The following is a 19,641-nucleotide window of genomic DNA, read 5'->3' as shown; positions in this document are numbered from 1 at the left end:
GCAGCAGCTACAACAACTCGCGGATGCTGGAATAACCGCGACCGACCGTCCAAAGGTATCCAATTTTGGTGGGTCTCTGCGAAGAAAAATTGAACACCGCGCGCGCCAATCTGCGGACCAACGGCGTTCGGGCGGACAGACGGACGGAGTCGATTATCCGGCCCCAGGTAGAATTACATAGTGTTAATCCCCTTTCGAACGGATTTTGGCGTGTTTTACGTGCCCGCGATCCGGCAGAAGAGTGCCCTTTGTTTTACGCCCTCTGCTGCTTCCGGAACCAGTGTTGTCTGTGCGTTTTGACCATCGTGTGAACAGATTCTGACCCACTGTCTGCCGCTGCAAAGTGTGTATCAGGAAAATGTGCTGCGTGGAAGAAGCATCCATCCGTCGTAATTAATGAGATTAAATGAGCAATCGTGTGCGGATTAAAGTGATTGTTAAAGCCGTTTTGAGTCTTGGGCTGAGTGCGTCGGGTGATGAACAACGATTGACCTGATTGCGAGAACGTTACGCACGGCAGCCGAAGAAAGTGTGTTGATCCAGGGTTCCAGGGATAACCGGGAATTGGAAGCAAATCGCGGCCGGAAGCGCAGAACATTTCCTCTCTCGGAGCAGAGGGGAATTCCGTGTGAGCCCTCAAGATGATGGCCTCACCGAGTTTCATGACCCAGTATCATAACCATCATCAGTGGAACAATAGCAGCCATCAGACACAGGTTAGTATGGATGGGCAGTATGGGTAGTCGAGGAACGGTAAGTTTGGCGGCTGCATCGACTAACTGTCGTTGCAAATGGTTGTCGTCAAAATGCTCAGGACAGTCTGTTATATTTGAGGCGGAAAAATCCAATCAGAGGGATTAGCTGGGGTGTACCTGGCGAAATTTGTGTGTACCTCCGGAGTCCGTTTGAGGGTGACACCTGTGCTGTGTGGAGTTGATCCTTCGAAGTTATGAATGAAAACGACCGTTAGGATTTTTATGGGCTGTGTAAAGATCTGCCTACCTACTTGTTAATGGTTGGTGTCTTTCGGTAGCCTGAACTTGATTGGAAATTTACAAACTTTGCAGGAGGATTAGGAGTGTGTTGACGATCCCATTTATAGCCACATTATGGGTTTTTCAAAACTGATCTATTTACATCGTGCAATTATTGTCTGAGGTAGAGATCTCATTTCATTTCTATCAGATCGTAATTGTTTCAATACCATTTTTGAGTGTTTTAGTAAAATTGAAATAAACTCAAGATATTTCAATCGTCATTAAAGAGGCAAATCAGCCTAAGGCTGTAAGCCTAATAAGGAATATAAAAACAAGTCATTGACTTTTTCATAAAAAATGTATTTTTCAACAAGCTTCTCTGCTTTAAAATTCAACCCAAATGTCCAGAGTAATTTCCAAAAAGCAACTCAAATGTCCAAACTAATGAATCTTTGACTATTGGATACTTGGCAATAACAAATTATTCGAGATTTCAAATATTCAACCAAAAGCATGAAAGTTAACATGCTTTCCATCTTGCGAATTGTGTAAACATAGCCTTGAATTAACTGACAATTGACCTTTGCTGTCAAAAATTATATCTCGTTTTATTATCTCAATCGATTAGCCAAAGAAAGGGTCAACTTTCCCAAAGAACCCATATTTTTTGAAGCCTCTAACTATTGAAAACTACTAACTGAAAAATTCACCCGATGTTCGTTCAAAATCGGGCCAATCGTAAAAAAGATCACTTTTTCGATTTTTGTTTTAAATTCTAGAAATAGAAATATAGAGGCGTCAAAAAACGGGAAAGGTCAATTATGCTACGTTTGCTGCTCAAAGTCTCGATAATAAAGACAAAAAAAAATATGCTACGTTTTGACAGGGCAAGTGAAGCGAACAACCCAGTTGAATTCATTTGACTTGCCAAAAGTTTGAACATGTTTCTTTTCGTTCAATTGAGTTGAACGAAGGTGTTCAAAGGTTCAAATAAGCGACTTGTTCAATTTACTTGCCTTCAAGGATGTTATCGATCATTTAGTTATCTGCGTTTAATCATTTAGTAGTTTGTCAATAGCTGATTCCAGGGGCTAAATTTCAAAAGGTGTTGTTTGCTTAACTTCTATTGCAAAGGTTTTTCTACAACTCTGCCTAACAGGTCGATGTTTGAATTCCACTATTAACGGAGTTAAGGCACCAATTGCAGTAACTTATACTTAATGATAACAAAATTTCAATCATTTAGTATAAGTTACTCCTACTAGTGCAGTGCTACAGCTCCGTTATTAGTGAAATCCGAAAAACGAAGTGTTAGACAGAGTTGTAGAAAAACCTTCCCACTAGAAGCTCACCATACAACACATTTTAAAATTTAGCCTCTGGAATCAGCTATTGACAAACTACTAAATGATAAAACACAGATTGCTAAATGATCGATAACACCCTTACTTGCCTTATCTAAACTTAGCTTTATTCCGAAATTACTTTTTTTTTTCTATTTCTCCTGTCGTGTTATCGAAAATATAAATATGCTCTTTTTAACCACCAAGCTGCGATTAGCATTCTAAAAACTTGAAAGCACTGGATTATTTTTTTAGTCCTATTGGCAATTAAAAGTTAGGTCAGGTTTCGAAAAAATTCAAAACTGGAATCAAAATTTACGCTTTCTTATCACTTCAATTGTAAGAATCAAAGCAAGGTTTTCATTTTAAAGTATTTTCTTCCATTTCTTCCAACGCGTCAATCATATCATATCATTATCTGCCAATTGGCTTTATTGGTGTAAAAATTAGCAAATCATTTTTTTATTTACCTAAACATCAAAAGACAGTTTGCGAGCACAACCCCATGTTGCATTGATATCGTAAGAAAATATATTAGAATATTTTAAGGACTTCCTTGAGGATAAAATGGGGTAAAACAATCTTGCAGATGTCGAAATAAAAAAATAAAAAGTTTAAACTCAATAACTTTGGTGGAGATAGACGGATTTCGGTAAAACAAGGTTAGTAAAATGCTTACTTGAAGTTAAAATGGCTATCCAAGAAAAAAAGATATCGAATTTTGATCCGTTTTAAAGTGCTGCATAAGTAGAAAAGCATTTAGAAAGTTTGAATGAAATGGGTAAACCTTTGTCGAAGTTGATGCGACATTAGTGGAAGGTGGAGAGACTTGATCTCTTAGGAAATTTGATCCGTGTTTTACCGAGAGCCAAAGTACCTAGTTTTGCTCTGGCGTACTTTTTAGTATACATCCTCTGGACAAATGATCGTTATGTGGTGAGTTATATTTTGAATTGACAACCATACTGTTTATGCAGGACGGTTTGTTTGTGTTGACCCTCCTAAAGATTTTTTTTAGTAGCCACGCAAAATTTGAACAACAATGGCCAAATGCTATAACTTTTCCAGTTTTTAGACATTTGAAATTTGAAATTTTTCAGGGGCAGCAGGGACTATGTCCAAGGGCTTGACGACCCCTCCTAATGGCCACTGCGAATTAGGGACCTGCCTTGGACGTTATGGGGTTTGATAGTGGGCTCTGTTAAACCTCTATGAAAAGCTACATGTATCTATAAGCAGGCCCTATCAAACCCAGTCAACATGTGAACGTATGTGCTGTCGTGTAGGGTGCTGAAGTGGAGGCAATAGAGATACTTCTCCATACAACATGTACATATATATCGTCTCCAATTTAGCATCTTGTATTTCAACATGTACGATTTTATGTTGACTAGAAAGCGACCGTGTGCCGCCCAAAGCGCACAAGCCCAACGCGAGTGCCAACCGGCACATCAGGATTAATACCAGATCCTGATTACGGTATACTGATCACGGCAAGCGACACACACACACACGCGCGCGGAAGTAATGTAAAATAAACGACATGTAAAATAAACGTAAATTAACATTCTTATTTAGCCTCAGATAGAGATAAAATAAGTGTTGCTGAATGACATTGGCTTTCCGATTACTATCAATGTGGTTGAACAGCCGTGAATATTACTTTATTTTCAATTTCAATCCCGTTTTTTTCTTACTTTCCTTACGTTAAAGAAATGATGACGCGGGCGCCTAATTCGGAATTCCAAATGAACAATCGCTCACTTTGAGCGATTGATTGTTTATTCTCGCGAAGAATGAATGATTGAACAAATTTAGGAAATGCTTATACTGTTGTGTAGAAGTTGCATAGATCACATCACTTTCCATGGTGAATCCCGATCTATGTTACTGATAACCCCACCCAACTAACACTAATTCCTTCCCGTGGTAATTGTGGAGATGCAGAGGTATTCTCGGTCTCTAGTAGCAACAATAACCACACACTAACATTCCCTCTCTTTCCCCAACTGACTGTAAGGACTTGGCCGAAGCCGTTATTGATCAACATTTGCGAGCTGCTGAAACGTGCACTTCGAGAATAGATGGTAAATCCCAACCACTGTTCACTTGGATCGTAGTGCAATTTGCACCAGCTCTGATCAATCATGGAGTAGCAACTCGATGATATGTACAGTCAGTCTAAGCTAAGCTAAGCTAAGCTATTTGACATTTGAAATTTTCGTCAATAAGGATTATGAGGACACTTGATTTCTCATTTGTCCCCACACATTAGGGTGGCTCAAAAAACACTTTTACAAATTTTTTGATGGGCCGCCCTCTTGTTCGGCTTTATTTGATGCCCTGATGCTCTGGACAGAATTCAGCCAAATCGGTCAACGTTTGGGCGGTGCTAAACTCGTTGGAAGTTTATATGGAAAAATGTATGCAGAAACATCCAAAAATAGTGATTTGCAGTTGGAAGGCACAATTTACGATCAAGAACCATGATACTCATTCAGTTCTTGTAGAATTAAATACAGAATGTTATGCTGAAAACCGCGAGAAGATTAGAGTTTATTATGCAAAGATATTAGCATTTTACTGGAGTGTTGTAGGGGTGAATTTATTTCTTTTCAAAGGTAAAAGAAACGAAATTTGCTCAAACCCCACTTCAGAGAAATGCTAATAACTTAGCCGGGCAAACTCTAATCTTCTCGCGGTTTTCTGCATAACATTCTGTATTAAAGTCTCCAAGATCTGAATGAGTATCATAGTTCTTCATCGTAAGTTGTGTAGTCTACTGCAAATCCTGAATGTTTCTATCATATAAACTTCCAACAGTGCACCGCCCAAACGTTAACCGATTTGGCTGAAATTTTGTCCAGAGCATCAGGGCATCTAATAGAACCGTATAAGAGGGCGGCCCATCAAAAAAATTGAAAAAAGTTTTTCCCATACTAATTTGAGCCACCCTAGCCACACATGTAAAAAAAAATCAATAAATATATATTTGGGATCAAGTCTTTCTAATTTTAAGATTGAATACGGCGTCAAATTCATATCAAAATTGTTTATGTTAATTGTATAATTAATCAGAAAATCTGCGTACTTCGGAGGAAAAATATTTTTAAAAAATCAGAGAGCACCTTTCTACTTTTATTAAAGCAAGATCTTGGAGAGGGATCAGTTCCCCCTCAATTTTTTCAAATACAATTTTTGACTGCACTCCAAAAAATCGATTGTGTATCAATAACAACAACAATTTACAGACTGTCACACATCAGTAAAGTTAAATTATATATTTGTTGGAGAGTCTGTGCGAAAACCGCGTGAGTTTATTCATTTTTGGCTGTGATACATCGAAGGTAAGAAAAGGGGATCAAGTCTCACCAGTCGCCCCTACCGTGTTGTATCCATATTCCATTGAACTAAACCAAGCTCTATTTCTAAAAATTCTAAAAAAATATTCCTAACTTAGACGCACATGTTCATGATAGAATTAGAGTTCCGTTAGGAACTATCAAATCTATACTTTGTTCCAAACACCAATCACTCGAACAATATTTCTTTTCGCAGATATTTTTTTTGTAGTAGGATACTTCTTTGTTTCCGATACAAATGCAAGTCATTTCGTAGATATCATTTTTTGTAGTAGAATACTTCTTTGTTTTCGATACGGTTTGAAAAATGAGCGCGTTACAAAAATGTTAGTTTTGGGGAACAGAAAGACTCGCGGTTCGGTTGAGGTTGTAACAATTAAATGCTTTCAACCATTTGAAGGTACGAACACGTTGGATGTTCTATTAGATTTAGTCACATATTTTATAGAAGCTATACGAAGCTATCGTATTCTACTTCTACAGTTCGTACAGTCAATCATCGAGCTATTTCTTGTAGTTTTTAATTCATCTTTCAATCATAACTATTACAAATAAAATAATTTAAATGTTGTTTTTTTTCCAAATTTCGGTTTTTTTTTGATTTTTTGCTTTGCATTCGAGATTTGTAAGAATTTAATATCAACACATTTTTATTTTTTCAGATAATTCACATTGGGCCTCATCAGCATTACCAATATAAGGGCTAATGTCGTAAGAGGGGCTAATGTCGTAAGAGAAAATTCTCTTCGCCGACTTTCCCTTTTGTTTTTCTCGTATACTAAGAATACGGAAAGGCTATAGAACTGCTCCAAAACCGAACTTTTTAAAGAAGGCAGCGGATTTTTTTCCGATTTATGATCTTATAACAATATAAAACAATGAAAACTCGCATTTTAGGGTGACAAACTGTAGATAAATCCGTAGCTTGTCACTTTTATTGAAAAGGGGGTAAGTCGACGAAGAAAATCATATCGCGACATTCGTTATTTTACCAGATAGAGCTTGAAATGTGATTCCCCATCGAATTTTTTCACCTTATCGTTAACGCAATTATGAGCTGAAACTGTCAACGCAATGTCTCTCTTTTGAACTGTGTGAACCGCTGTCTGCCCTAAAGTCATGGTTCTATAAAAGGGGGGGGGGGGGGGGATGTGGGTTGTGTTTTGTATCTCAGAGTTCTTCAAAAACTCCGGCTAAGCCTACTTCTATTACTGGATTTCGGTAAACCATCAGATCTTATTTGTTGCACAGAGACGTCAGTGTTTGGATAATGGGACTAGCTAAAAATCTTCGACTTCCTACACCTAACCAGCGACTGTTAGATTTTCTAACAATTCTGTATAAGAACCTACCAAAACATTTTTGGCATTGCTAGAACCTTATTCAAAAAAATTAAGCTCACAGACAAATATTGTAAGAAAGCTTTCAAAATTGTAAGGTCTCATTCAATATTTGTATAAGAATCTAGCATTTTCGCATATGCATAGACTTTATACAAGTTTTGTTAGAATTATTAGAAAATCTAACAATCACCGGTTGGGTGTATCCAGTAACCACTTGACAATTCGTCGTGTTGAACATCAACTAAAAAACTATTTTTCTGGGTCAATAGAAAGTTCGCACAACCTTTTCAGGCAGGGTTATAATTGAAATTCCTTCTTCTCTGGCTGCTTACCGAATACATTCAATTCAATAGTACATTTAATTTTTACCATTACATCATCTTTCTTTTCTGGCTTTTAAATCTTAAATCGGTTAAATATAGAAAATACATTTGTAATGCACTAGCCTTGGTAGCCAATCCGGAGATGGCGAGTTTGATTCTCGGTCCGGTCTAGGTTGAAAAGCTGGCCAAGCACCAGTTGGAATGTAGAGCCATAAAAGAAGAACAATGCACTATAATCTTGTATGCAGCATGTGAATTTTAAAAATATCAGTCAAAATAGCGACTGTAGTGAAGACCACCGGAATTTGTTTAAATTTGCACTGTTAATCGCTAAAATGATGTTGCTTTCCGTTTCATCTCATGGGTGTATTGTATATAGACCTGTTCACCAGTTTCAAAATTATTCCAGATTCAAAGTGCCACCCCTCTATTTCAATGAGTATCTTGAATGGAGTCTTCTGATCAATTTTCAGCCGAATCCATGGAGATTTAAAGGTGCATCAAACGGGATTTGTGATATTTTAGACTTTCTCATAGAAATGTCGTCTGAATGCATCAATTTTATTCCACATAATAGAAGCAAAAGCTTCTTTAGACTATTATCTACCACTTTGTCATTAATACTAGGATGTTTAGAGGGTTTTTTCTATGACTTTTTAGTAGGTAAAGCTGAAAAAAATGCCTAAACACCAGAAAAATAGTTTTAGGTGCTTCTGGCGGTGATATTTAATCTCAATATGTGCCCAATTCAATTTTTCCGTTCTTTTCTTCGAGTGTTGCGGAAGTTTCGTTCATACACCACTTTATTCTGAAACATAATCTTCAGCATGTAATAATGCAGTTTTCATGAAATACTCAACATTTGAATAGGGTAGTCAAGCAAGACCATCCCCCCATGGCAAAACAAAGTTGACTATGAATTTTGAGCAATGTCATCCAGTATGCTCAACCCACTGGTATGGATCTAGAGTGGGCTATGTGGTAGTGTCAGGGCCTGCAGATCAAAAGGTCTACTGCTCAGTCGCCTCGCATAAAGATATTTTTTATTTAATGGGCACATATTGAAAATTTATACTACCCCCAGTAGTGCCTAAAATATGTTTTCTGGTTATTAGGCATTTTTTTCAGCTAAATCTACTATCTACTAAATCATAGAATAAGTCCTCTAAACATCCTAGTATTAATGACAAATTGCTTCTATTATGTGGAGTAAAATTGATACATTCAGAGGACATTTCTATGAAATAGTCTGAAAAATCACAAATCTTGTTTGATGCACCTAAATCTCCATGGATTTGGCTGAAAATTGGTCAGGAGACTCCATTTAAGATACTCATTGAAATAGAGGTGGCACTATGAATCTGGAAAACTTTTCATAAGTAATGATCTCAATCCCAAGACTAGAAATTTTGTTAATTTTGATAATGCCTCCAGCCTTCAAGCAAAGGGCTTTATTTTTCGTACCTACATAACTGAACACCTACAGATACAGAAAGTTCGATCGTAGTTACTTAGTTACGGATGCGTAATAGTGATGTTGCTGTATTTTTTTTCGATGGTTTTCGGCTGTTGTTAGTGTCACATCAACGAAGCATTCGATATCTAAACATTTATTTTGTGAGATAAATCTGATTTATTGTGCAATCTTGGTGCTGATTAAGGAAAATCATGTCAAACTTTAGATTAGGCTGCCTTAGGCACACAACTAGCCACTTCCTGTGGGTTGCTCGTGTCCGGAATCGCAGCTGCGGTCCCTTTGAAATAGTTCATGTAGCCCGATTCTATTTAGTATATATTTCTTCTGGTCCAGGACTGTTTCAGCATGTTTCCTTTTTCTGCGTCTCTTCGAGCTAGCAACGCGATATCTCCTACTTTGAAAACAATCGTTTGAGAGTACATGGTCGCTTGATTAGTTTTCTAACGGTTATTCAAAGCACATTCCCAGGACAAATTTTCGAGATTGGATGGGTTGTTTGAGAGATTTTGAATTGGCACGTTAGGTTCTACCATTTATCATACCAGGGAACCGCATACTGCTTAGTGACAAGCCCAACTACGATACTTTGATTGTGATTGAGAATTCAACAAACGCTGTTTTTTGTTCTTATTTCTATGACAGTTGATCATATACAGCTACATCAATTCCTAGTAGTAGTTAGATGAAAGTATTCCTAGTTATTGGTAATTTTGCGGAAAGATCACTATTTCCGTTTGCGACGGTTTTCCTTCGATTTACCACCACACAAATTATAAAACATCATTGATTCAGTACCACAAATATGACAGCAAGTTTTTCTCTAGTGGATTTCATAACTTTAAATGCAACAACCAAATCACTCTGATTTGTACTCTGTACTTTTGGGATATAATATAAATTTTAGTGATAAAACCACCCATGGAAACATATTTTTTTATCAATAATTCACCATTTTGCTCTTAACTAGTAACTCGTAACGTGTAAAAAATGTCGAATTTATAAATTTGGCCATCGTTTGTTAATTGAATCACCTAAGTCGCGCATAAACTTTTCTTATTACAATAAAAGTGTTCGACATAAGAAGAACAAAAAGAAGAAGAATAAAAACAAAACGATTGTGCGATAATCGAAATATTTTGTTCTGCTGTGTGCGGTCGATAAGTCAATAAATTAGTACACGTTTCTCACTTAAATCATTTCCGAACAGTTCTGCTGTTGAGATTTCGGAGAAATTTTACAGAAATCTGCGATTTATTTTAAGTGTGTTGATTGTATTTTTTTGTGTAACCTCAAGCAAACTACTGATTTTGAATATAGGATTTGTTCACAGAAGTTTCAAGATATTTAGGAGTTAACAGTTTATCTTAGTCCTTGTCACCTTTATATAAGTCCTTTCTACACAATCAGCGATTGAAAAAGTTAATGTTAATGTAGTTAAGCTTCGGTTCAACACACCTCTATTTTTATGTAAACTGCAATAAATCTTGCTCATGCTTTTTGGACAATACATTACAATTGCAATAATGGAATCCATAAGAGTGAACAATAATTGAAACACTAAATAAAAAAAACATACTCAAAACCCACACAAAAGGAAGTAATGCAAAATAAACGCTATATAAAATAACCATAAATTAACAAACTATGTTTGGATGTTCTGACATTCTTATTTAACCTCAAATTGAGATAAAAATAAGGGTAGTTATATTGATATTAGCTTTCCGATTACTATCAACGTGGTTGAGCAGCCGTGAATAGATCCTTGTTCTCGATTTCAATCCCGCTCTTTTCTACTTTCCTTTTGTTAAAAAAAATAAACGCGGGCGCTTAATCAAAAACTCAAATTGAGCGATCACTTTGAGCGATTGATTGTTTTTTTCTCGCGAAGGAAGAACAAATGAATAGGATAAGGAAATGCTCATACTGCTGTATAGAAGTTACATAGGACACATCACTTTCCATGGTGCATCCCGATCTATGTTTCTGATTACCCCTTCCAACTAATACAACTTCCTTCCCGTGGTTATTGTGGAGATGCAGAGGTATTCTCGGTCTCTAGTAGCAACAATAACCACACACTAACCTTCCCTCCCTTTCCCAACTGACTGGATCACTTTGATCGAAGTGCATTTGCACCAGTTCCGATCAATCACGGAGTAGCAACCATTTATATGTACAGTCAGTCTAAGCTAAGCATAACTGAACACCTACAGATACAGGTTGCAATGCGGACGAATAGTAAACATTGGGGCTGGTAACCGGAATAATTATTGAAATGACGAAACTTTTGTTATTTAAATTTTTTCGTTATTTCCAGGTCCCGGTTACATAAGGAAAGCATTGTGAAACCCGAACAAAGTTCGTTCGTTCGTTCGTGCCATCCAAAATACTCTTCTCAATTAAACTCATTTTTTTTTAAATTTTATATTTAGTTTGGTAGCGTTATGCACCAAGAATTTGTTAGCTGAATTAATTTTTACGCATTTCTATCACCTCAATTGCGTGAAAACAGATTTTCAAACATTTCTGACATCAATCTATATGCTTGAGATGCGTAGATCATTGTTGCAATAAATGATAATCATTTGTTTGAATTTCATATCTTTCCGATAATTTTCACAAGGATTAAAAAATTCAGACTGTTGATTACTTATTATCCATTATCTGTATAACCCATCAAGTAATTTGAAAAGAGAAAATGTATGTAACGTTAATTTAGAGTATGACGACGAATTGAGCTTAATCAAAAGCCATTTTTCAACCTAGTTATATCCTAGTTCTCTTCGAGTAGTGTAGGAACTGGTAAATAACAAAAAACCATCGGATCTGTTTCAAGTTTTCCATCCATTTCCAAATTTTATCTCGTTTCAATGTCTAAGTCGATTTTTAGACTTATTTAAGTTCAACTTTCCCAAAGAAACCCTATTAGATGTCTCTTAACTGATGCGTGTGTGTCCAATTAACCCCCCCCCCCCCCTTATGCATTGGTACTGTTTTTAGGAAGGAAGCTGGTTGCTAATGGAATCAGATTAAGATTTGTTGATATTTTTCACTACAACAATGCAATATGGCCTGACTCATAAATTCACCCATAAAATCTTTTTGTAGGATATTTCTAAACGGATATAATCATTGCAGTTCAATATAAGTTGCAATAAAAAAATTGAGCGAAATCCTTTCATTTTCACTTAAATTTAACGATTTGCGATTCTTTCACCACACGCGTGAGATATTTGTTCAATCCGTTAAGACAAAATAAACAAACAATGCGATCACTATTATTTTTCATTTTACATGCAATCGAGTCATTTTATACTACCATTTTGGCGTTTTGCCCAAGGCCCATTTTTATAACATATTTAAAATGCGATACCTGGGAAGTCACAAAAACCTTGATGGAAATAGGTGATCAATGTGAAAATGAGCTAGTCTTGTAAGTTTTCGTTCCATTTCTAAACATCGCCCAAAATGCACTATACTCAAAATCTCAATATAGTCGCGCTGTTGAACAATGTTAATGGCTCTGGTTTGAATGCCCACCGAGAAGATCCGTTTATTTTTACAATAACAGTGAAATGCTTCAAATGAATCTTAGTCAGAATATGAGTTAATACAAGATTTGAATCTATGCTTGAGACAGCCGACCGAAACTACTTCCAACTCATCAAAGTTGCTCAGATCTCAAGCGACTTTTATTGAAAGAACAATGGCAAAAACTAGATGTAAGTTGAAATGGTTGAACAAGCGTCAGAAACCAACTTTCAAGCAAATGCAATTTAGCAGATTTCATCAATTTGGAAATTAACAACAATTTTGTATTGAATGGTCACCTTATCAGAAATAACACCTCGTTAGAATGTCATTTCATGGATCAGACACAGACAAACAGACATAACACTCGACAAATTTCCATCGTTCACTGATTTACTGATCAATTCAAATAATCATTAGTTGGCCAATCGATCACTCGTGGCGCGTGCGTCGGATTTGCTCGAGTTTGACGTTTGCACACTACCGCCATCTGGTTCGTGGTTTGCCTAGCTAATTAAAATCAACAGATGTCGTTAGTGTGTGAACGACGATGAATTTGATGAGTGAATGTTTAATGTGTTATGTCTGTTTGTCTGTGGATCAGATATGAACAATAATATTGAGTTTGTTATTGGTTTATTTATTAAAATAAAAACCGTCAAATATTTATACATAATTGATTCCATTGTGTTGCGTTGCAATGCGCCGCGCTCGCTTACCCCAACTGCTTATGGATTACTATTTGTGAATTGAAAAGCAGGGAATCAATTTTTTTCGAATGCGCATGCAAAACAAGTGACAAAAGAGAACCAACGACAAAGCTTTGTTTTTGTCGGAGATAATAATGACAAAGATCCTTTTCATTCCGTTATTTTGCATTATTTCTAGAGAAAATTTCGGTTTTATGCTATCATCGTTTCTCTTTTTATTGAAATATTCGAGAATCGAACAACGATTACAAAATTAGCATCGCATTTTCGGAAATATCAGAGCATACAAGGCAATTGATTCTCGTCATATTGTGTACGGTTTCTGATAAAGGTTTAGGTGCGTTTGTCAGTAACAAACTCTGTTGATGACAAAGAGTATATTGTTAGGCGTTGCTTGAATATTGATTCCCTGTTGAAAAGCAACACAATTGGAGGTTCAACATGATAAAGCATTAAAGCTACTATTGTCGGTTACGCTCATCTTCTCTATTACTAGGGAAGGTAAGGAAATGATGATATGACATAGACGATAAGGATGGTTGATAGTTCAGAAGTATCATCATAAGCAAGTGATATTATAAGGTTGAATAGACGTTAGGAGTGACCTTGCTAAGGATTTTTAGTCGATTGAGACCTTCAGCATCAACAAACTTATTACCCCACCTGCGATGGAACTGGCAAAGACGCTGTTTCGTTTTCCTTGTTTTGAATCGTGCTCTTTTTTCATCACAGTTGACCATCGGTTTTCAACTGTTTCACCTAAGCTCCGTGTAGACTCTTTTCGGCACAATAAAAGTGTTTCCAATTCGCGTATTTGTAAATTTATTTTCACAATGATTTCTACATTGTATATCGGAAGAGAAACACAAATTCATAACTGTTTGATATTCAGGTGCCCGATTGTTTTGGAACGCTCTTCAAAGTGAAAAAGTCTTCGTAAAACTGCATCGGACAGTTAGTGACAGCGCTTGTCTGAAAGCATATTATCATATGGTCGGGGTTCAGTCAAACCGCACCAAGCGGCTTTTTGACTGAATTGTGACATTTTGTTCACAAAAGGAAAACGGAAAGCATTTCAAGTCAATTCATGCGTACATTTGTTATAGGAGATCCTCAGTTACACGGGGCCCTCCCTGTTACACGGGACCCTCCTTAGCCGTGCAGTAAGAAGCGCGGTTACAAAGCAGGACCATGCTGAGGGTGGCTGGGTTTGATGGGTAATTTTCGGTTTGGAAATTGTCTCGACTTCCCTGGGCATAAAAGTATCATCGTGTTAGTCTCATGATGATATACGATTGCTAAAATGGTAGCCTGGCTTAGAAACCTCGCAGTTAATAACTGTGGAAATGCTTAATGAACGCTAAGCTGCGAGGCGGCTCCATCCCAGTGTGCGGATGTAAAGCCAATAATAATAATAAGAAGAAGAAATCTGTTACACGGGGGCCCTCCTTAGCCGTGTGGTAAGACGCGCAGCCACAAAGCAACGCCATGCTGAGGGTGGCTGGGTTCGATTCCGGTGCCAGTCTAGACAATTTTCGGATTGGAAATTGTCTCGACTTCCCTGGGCATAAAAAGTATCATCGTGTTAGCCTCATGATATACGAATGCAAAAATGGTAACTTGGCTTAGAAACCTCGCAATTAATAACTGTGGAAGTGCTTAATGAACACTAAGCTGCGAGGCGGCTCTGTCCCAGTGTGGGGATGTAATGCCAATAAGAAGAAGAAGAAGAAGAAGAAGATCTGTTACACGAAAAGTTTGGTAAAAAATAGAAATTTTTCATTGGTAGGGACACGGCAGGTATTTTCGTCTGTTCGTCATAGTCTCGAAAACCAATAAAAGAGACGCTTTTTTGTAAAACTCATACGTACCAAATCGTACGCTCAGGAGAAACGTTCTGCTATAGTGGAGTTCTTGCAAATGTACGCTGCTTTCGTTGGTTTTAGCCCCTACGACGATGGACGGAAATACCTGCGGTGTTCCTACTTGGTGTGATTTGGCTGAACCCCGACCATGTTATCCTCTTTGCAAGTCTCGTCCCGGCTGACAACGAATTTGACTTCGCATGCTTTGATCATAAAAAACAAACTGCGATGCTTTGAATGAACGATGAACTGAAGTTTTTTGGTCCACTGTTTGTCTAAGCACAGAAGTGTACGATAGCGTGAGAGATGTTTCTCAAATTCTTCATCATCGTCTTAGTCGATAATATACCTTTGTAATGTCCTCCTGTTAATCCATCGCCGTGGTCAGAATCCCATATATAGAAAGAATGTCCAATTCAATCCAAGGCCTCAGAGATTCCTGCTAACAATCCCACACAAACACCGGTAATGCCAATTTGAGAATTATAGAAGAAAAAAAATATAAGAACCAAGAAATGTTTCGGAAAGTCCGGAAGTTATTCAACATTTAGAGAAAGATTCCCGTTTTGTACTTGGTTATTTGAAATCCAACTCCCAGTAGAAATATATAGTCATGGAAGCAGAAAAAGTATTAGATTTTCTGGAAAACATGAAACAAATTTGTTTACATTCCCAAACAGTTAGTACCGTTCAGGTATGCTTTCTGTTGGGTACCGCCCCAGGGTTGGGTACTTATGGTTTATGATTTAAAGCAGCATTTAATCGTCGAGTCAGTGCACTTTCAACAATTGTCCTCTGGTGAAATTGTCACTCCTCCTGTTTCGATTTGTTTAGCAGTATACAGTTTATGAAGTACGCCTTATTTGAAGCAGAATCGACTTCAAGCGTAACATCATCATCATAGTGCTGACTATGGTAAGCGTGCATAACGATTTCGGTTTTGTAACTTTCAGTGCTTCTCACCCAATCTTGCACAACACCAAACCGCATCACAATGTTCCTTGCCTTTGTCTCAGTTCAACCCTTCGTGATCTGCGCCCATAAAGTTCGCACGTGAATCGAATCGACACCTTCGCCAGAACAATAATCAAACAAACACTAATCGTGGCCTCGTTTGACTCTTTTCTCTCTATCTTCTATTTCAGCTGTCACCGCTCAACATCCTTCCGTATCAGTATCCCCCACAGCCACCCTCCGTCAGCAGTCTCGGCTCCGGTGGCATCGCTCGGTTCGGCGGGACTTTCTCCGACGCAATCGATCGCCTCCTCGAACAGTTCCGGTGTGGGCGGAGGCGGAGGAGGAACCGGTGCCGGTGCCAGCACCGCCAGTAGCAGCTTCAGTACGACCGGTGGAGGCGGTTCGAACGCCGCCAGCCCAGACACGGTGACCAGTGCAGCAGCAGCCGCCGCTGCCGTTGCCGCCACTTCCGCGTACGGTTTCGGCGCGATGGTCAGCAGAGCCCTGCGACGGCGGCAGCGTTGGAGATGACCGCAAGGTGGAGTCCCCAATCGGACTTGTAAAACGCTAGATTCTAATGGTGAATATTTTTTGTTTCAACCCAACAGGTCGCAACAGATGCACTATCCATCGTATCAATACCCGGCGGCCAGTTACTACAATAACATAGCGGCCGGCAATCGCTTGGTTCGCACAAGAGTCGATGTACCAGGGATGGCACGGCGAAGCGTACGGGTTAAAGCTGGAAGATTATTCACGCAAACACAGGCACAGCGCCGCTGTGCTCGTTATACCTGCCCTAATTGTATCAACGAACTGTCGGGTCTGCCACCGGTGGTCGGTCCGGACGAGAAGGGGAAGCAACAGCACATCTGTCACATACCGGGGTGCGAGAAGATCTATGGCAAGACGAGTCACCTGAAGGCGCATCTTCGGTGGCATACCGGAGAGCGGCCATTTTTGTGTAAATGGTTGTTCTGCGGCAAGCGGTTCACGCAGTCGGATGAGCTGCAGAGCATTTCCGTACGCATACGGGGAAAAGCGATTCACGTGCAGTATTTGTAGTAAGAAGTTTATGAGGGTGATCATTTGGCGAAGCACGTGAAGACGCATGAGAACAAAGCGAAGAAGATTGCGAAGAAAAGTGAAAAAGCGGAAGAGGCAAAAATGAAAAAAAAGAAGATGCGAAGCTAGGAAAAGTGGAGTGCAGTGGGAAGCGTTTAGAAATTAGTGACAAGGCGGACAATTGACGGTGCCGAAGGTGAAGAAACTGAAGGGTAGTGAACATCAGGAAGACATTAATGCAAACATTAGAATGCCACAGATTAAGCAGGAGAAAGGGTACGAAAGTGTGAGCAAGACGATATTCTCGGGGATGGGAGACTATGGCCAGAGTGGGGCTATCAGTCCACGGCCATGAATTACCACCACCCGTCGTACTTCCAGAGTGCATTTTGCAGGAAGCGAGTAATCCGAGCAAAACTTGTTCCATAATCCGTACTGCGATAGTGGCTTCCAGAGCCGATCGAATTTGTTCTCTACCTCGTTAAATAGTAGCAGCGGGTGCGACTCAGCGATCGACGAAACAACAACAACGCTAGTAGTGAGGTTAGCAATAGTCTAGTGAAACTGGAAGAGTACACCAACAGCCACAGTTTACTGAACAACGACAACGGTGCCAGCGGTCACCAGCAGCGAAGTAGCTCCAACAACAACCTACTACCTCATTCGCAAGCTCAAGTGTACCACATCCCATCAGAGATCGCGTCCAATGTATGCCGCCTATTCGAACGTGAAGTTAGGATCGGCTGCCTACCATCCCAGTCACCATCACCATCATCCCCACCACCCCACCAGCATGCCAGCGGCAATGGCGGTAACAGTAGTAGTGCGTACGGTGACGTTAATCCAGCGTCGCACGGTGGTTCATCCGTCAACGAATCAAACAACAATAACAATAACGGTACCTCCTCCGTGACGGCATCTACGGCGGCTTCGTCAGCAGCAGCCGCCACGTACAACATGATGATGAACAATTACACAATCCATCATCATCACCATCACCATCTCAGTCAGCAGCACCAGCAACAGCAGCAGCAGCAACACCAACAGGAGATCGAACTGTTCAAGTAACTGCGTAACTGTGAGTGTTAGGCATGGCGGCCGGGACGGCGGCGGCGGCTTCTATTGTTTTGCGCGCGCAATTTAGATACGAAGCGCCCTTTGTTGCCGTCCGTCGAAGCAACCTGTCAAAAATGTGAGATTTTTTGTGACGTTCCTTTTGTCCGTGGATCCAAGTAGGCTCGAACTGAACCGCACGGCATGCTTTGTTTTTAAATACACACATTTCTCCTTTTTATTAAGCTAAGCGAAATATCGCGCGATGAAAAATGTGTTTTTAGTTGGTTAGGAAATAAAGAAACTCCTCTCCCGAGTGCCAATACAAAAGCTTTAGATTTTGTTTTTTTATATCTGTTGGAGAACCGAATGCGAAAAGAAACTGAAAACTATTAAATTATGTCATGATTTATTTATGTTCCTACAATTGTCAGCGGGCGAAAAGACGTGGAAAATAATATACTCACAAAGAAAAAGGGTGGCTTGAGAAGCCACTTCAGTGAAAAGAAACAAAAAGCATGCGGATGCGAACCCATACACTCATGAACGTCATTAAAAGCGGTGAAATTAGCAATTGTAAAATATAATTAAATTTATTTATATTTTCATTAATCATCTCATACAGCCGCTTGCGGTGCTGTTGTTTTTTCCTCCGTAGTTGCTCTTTCCCACTCCGCACGGAAAAGTAACAGAGCACATAAAGAGTTACGGCGTAAAACCGGCGAGCAGTAAACCAGCCATTCATCGAAAGGTGTTTTGTGTGGACAAAAAAAAGAACCACAACAATCGGAGATGGGGAGAAAAACATTAAATTGAGGTCCAGTGAGCGGTTAAAATCTTTTTATTCGCCAATTTCGCCTCCTCGTTGAAGCGTAACTGCCGCCGCTAAACCTAATTAATTTGTTCTTGTCCACTTTTTCCCTCCGTGTCTAGTAGCTAGGCAGGCCCGGGCAGGCCTCGAGTGAGTAATTGTATAGAGAGTAATACCAACAGATTTATTCTGGTGGGATTGTGAGTGCGCTCGCGTGTGTTGATGTACAGTAATTTATAATTTTTAAAATTAAGTAGTGCATATAGTAGCGGCCGTCGTTTCTCGTTTTGTTTTGTTTTCGCGTCTCAATCCAATCAATTTCCCCGAGTCGGATGGGGGACGTTGTACATTTCCGTGTATGTAGCTTTTGATTGCCTTTTCCACAGACTCGTATCTTCCTGTCACTTTTTACTCTCCGTTGTATGAATGTACTATAGAAGCAAATCAAGCAATAATATAAACAACACAGTCACTTGCCCATTATCCGATTGCGATTTAGAAAATATTTCCTCTCGGAAGTCCGTTGTAAATAAGCACCCTAATCAACTTTTAACGACGCATACAAGTTTAGCATTTTCCAATCAACCGAACAAATTAAATTTTACACATTTGCAAACAATCGAAGCTCTTTGACATTTACGAGCATAATTGGCGAAAAATGAAATAGAATCTACAAATCACAAAACAAAACAAATCGATCGTAAGTTTACAGTACCTTTGAAGCGCGCGGATGATACAAAGATGATAAAATTAAAGATGCAGAAACGATAATGAAATGCTGTTTTATGAAAACCTCAGAAAAGTGAATAGCAAATAATAATAAT

General features: G+C 39.0%; 1 pseudogene; it reads left to right on the top strand.

Annotated features, from left to right (window-relative positions):
• The first annotated feature begins 641 nt into the window (after positions 1-641).
• LOC134206939 (transcription factor btd-like) lies at positions 642-18,336 on the top strand (annotated as a pseudogene).
• Positions 18,337-19,641: the final 1,305 nt, after the last annotated feature.

The sequence above is a fragment of the Armigeres subalbatus genome, chromosome 1, assembly GCF_024139115.2.
Source record: "Armigeres subalbatus isolate Guangzhou_Male chromosome 1, GZ_Asu_2, whole genome shotgun sequence".
Classification (NCBI taxonomy): domain Eukaryota; kingdom Metazoa; phylum Arthropoda; class Insecta; order Diptera; family Culicidae; genus Armigeres; species Armigeres subalbatus.
Note: the sequence above shows the minus strand (reverse complement) of the source record. Positions and strands in the feature narration are given on the sequence as shown.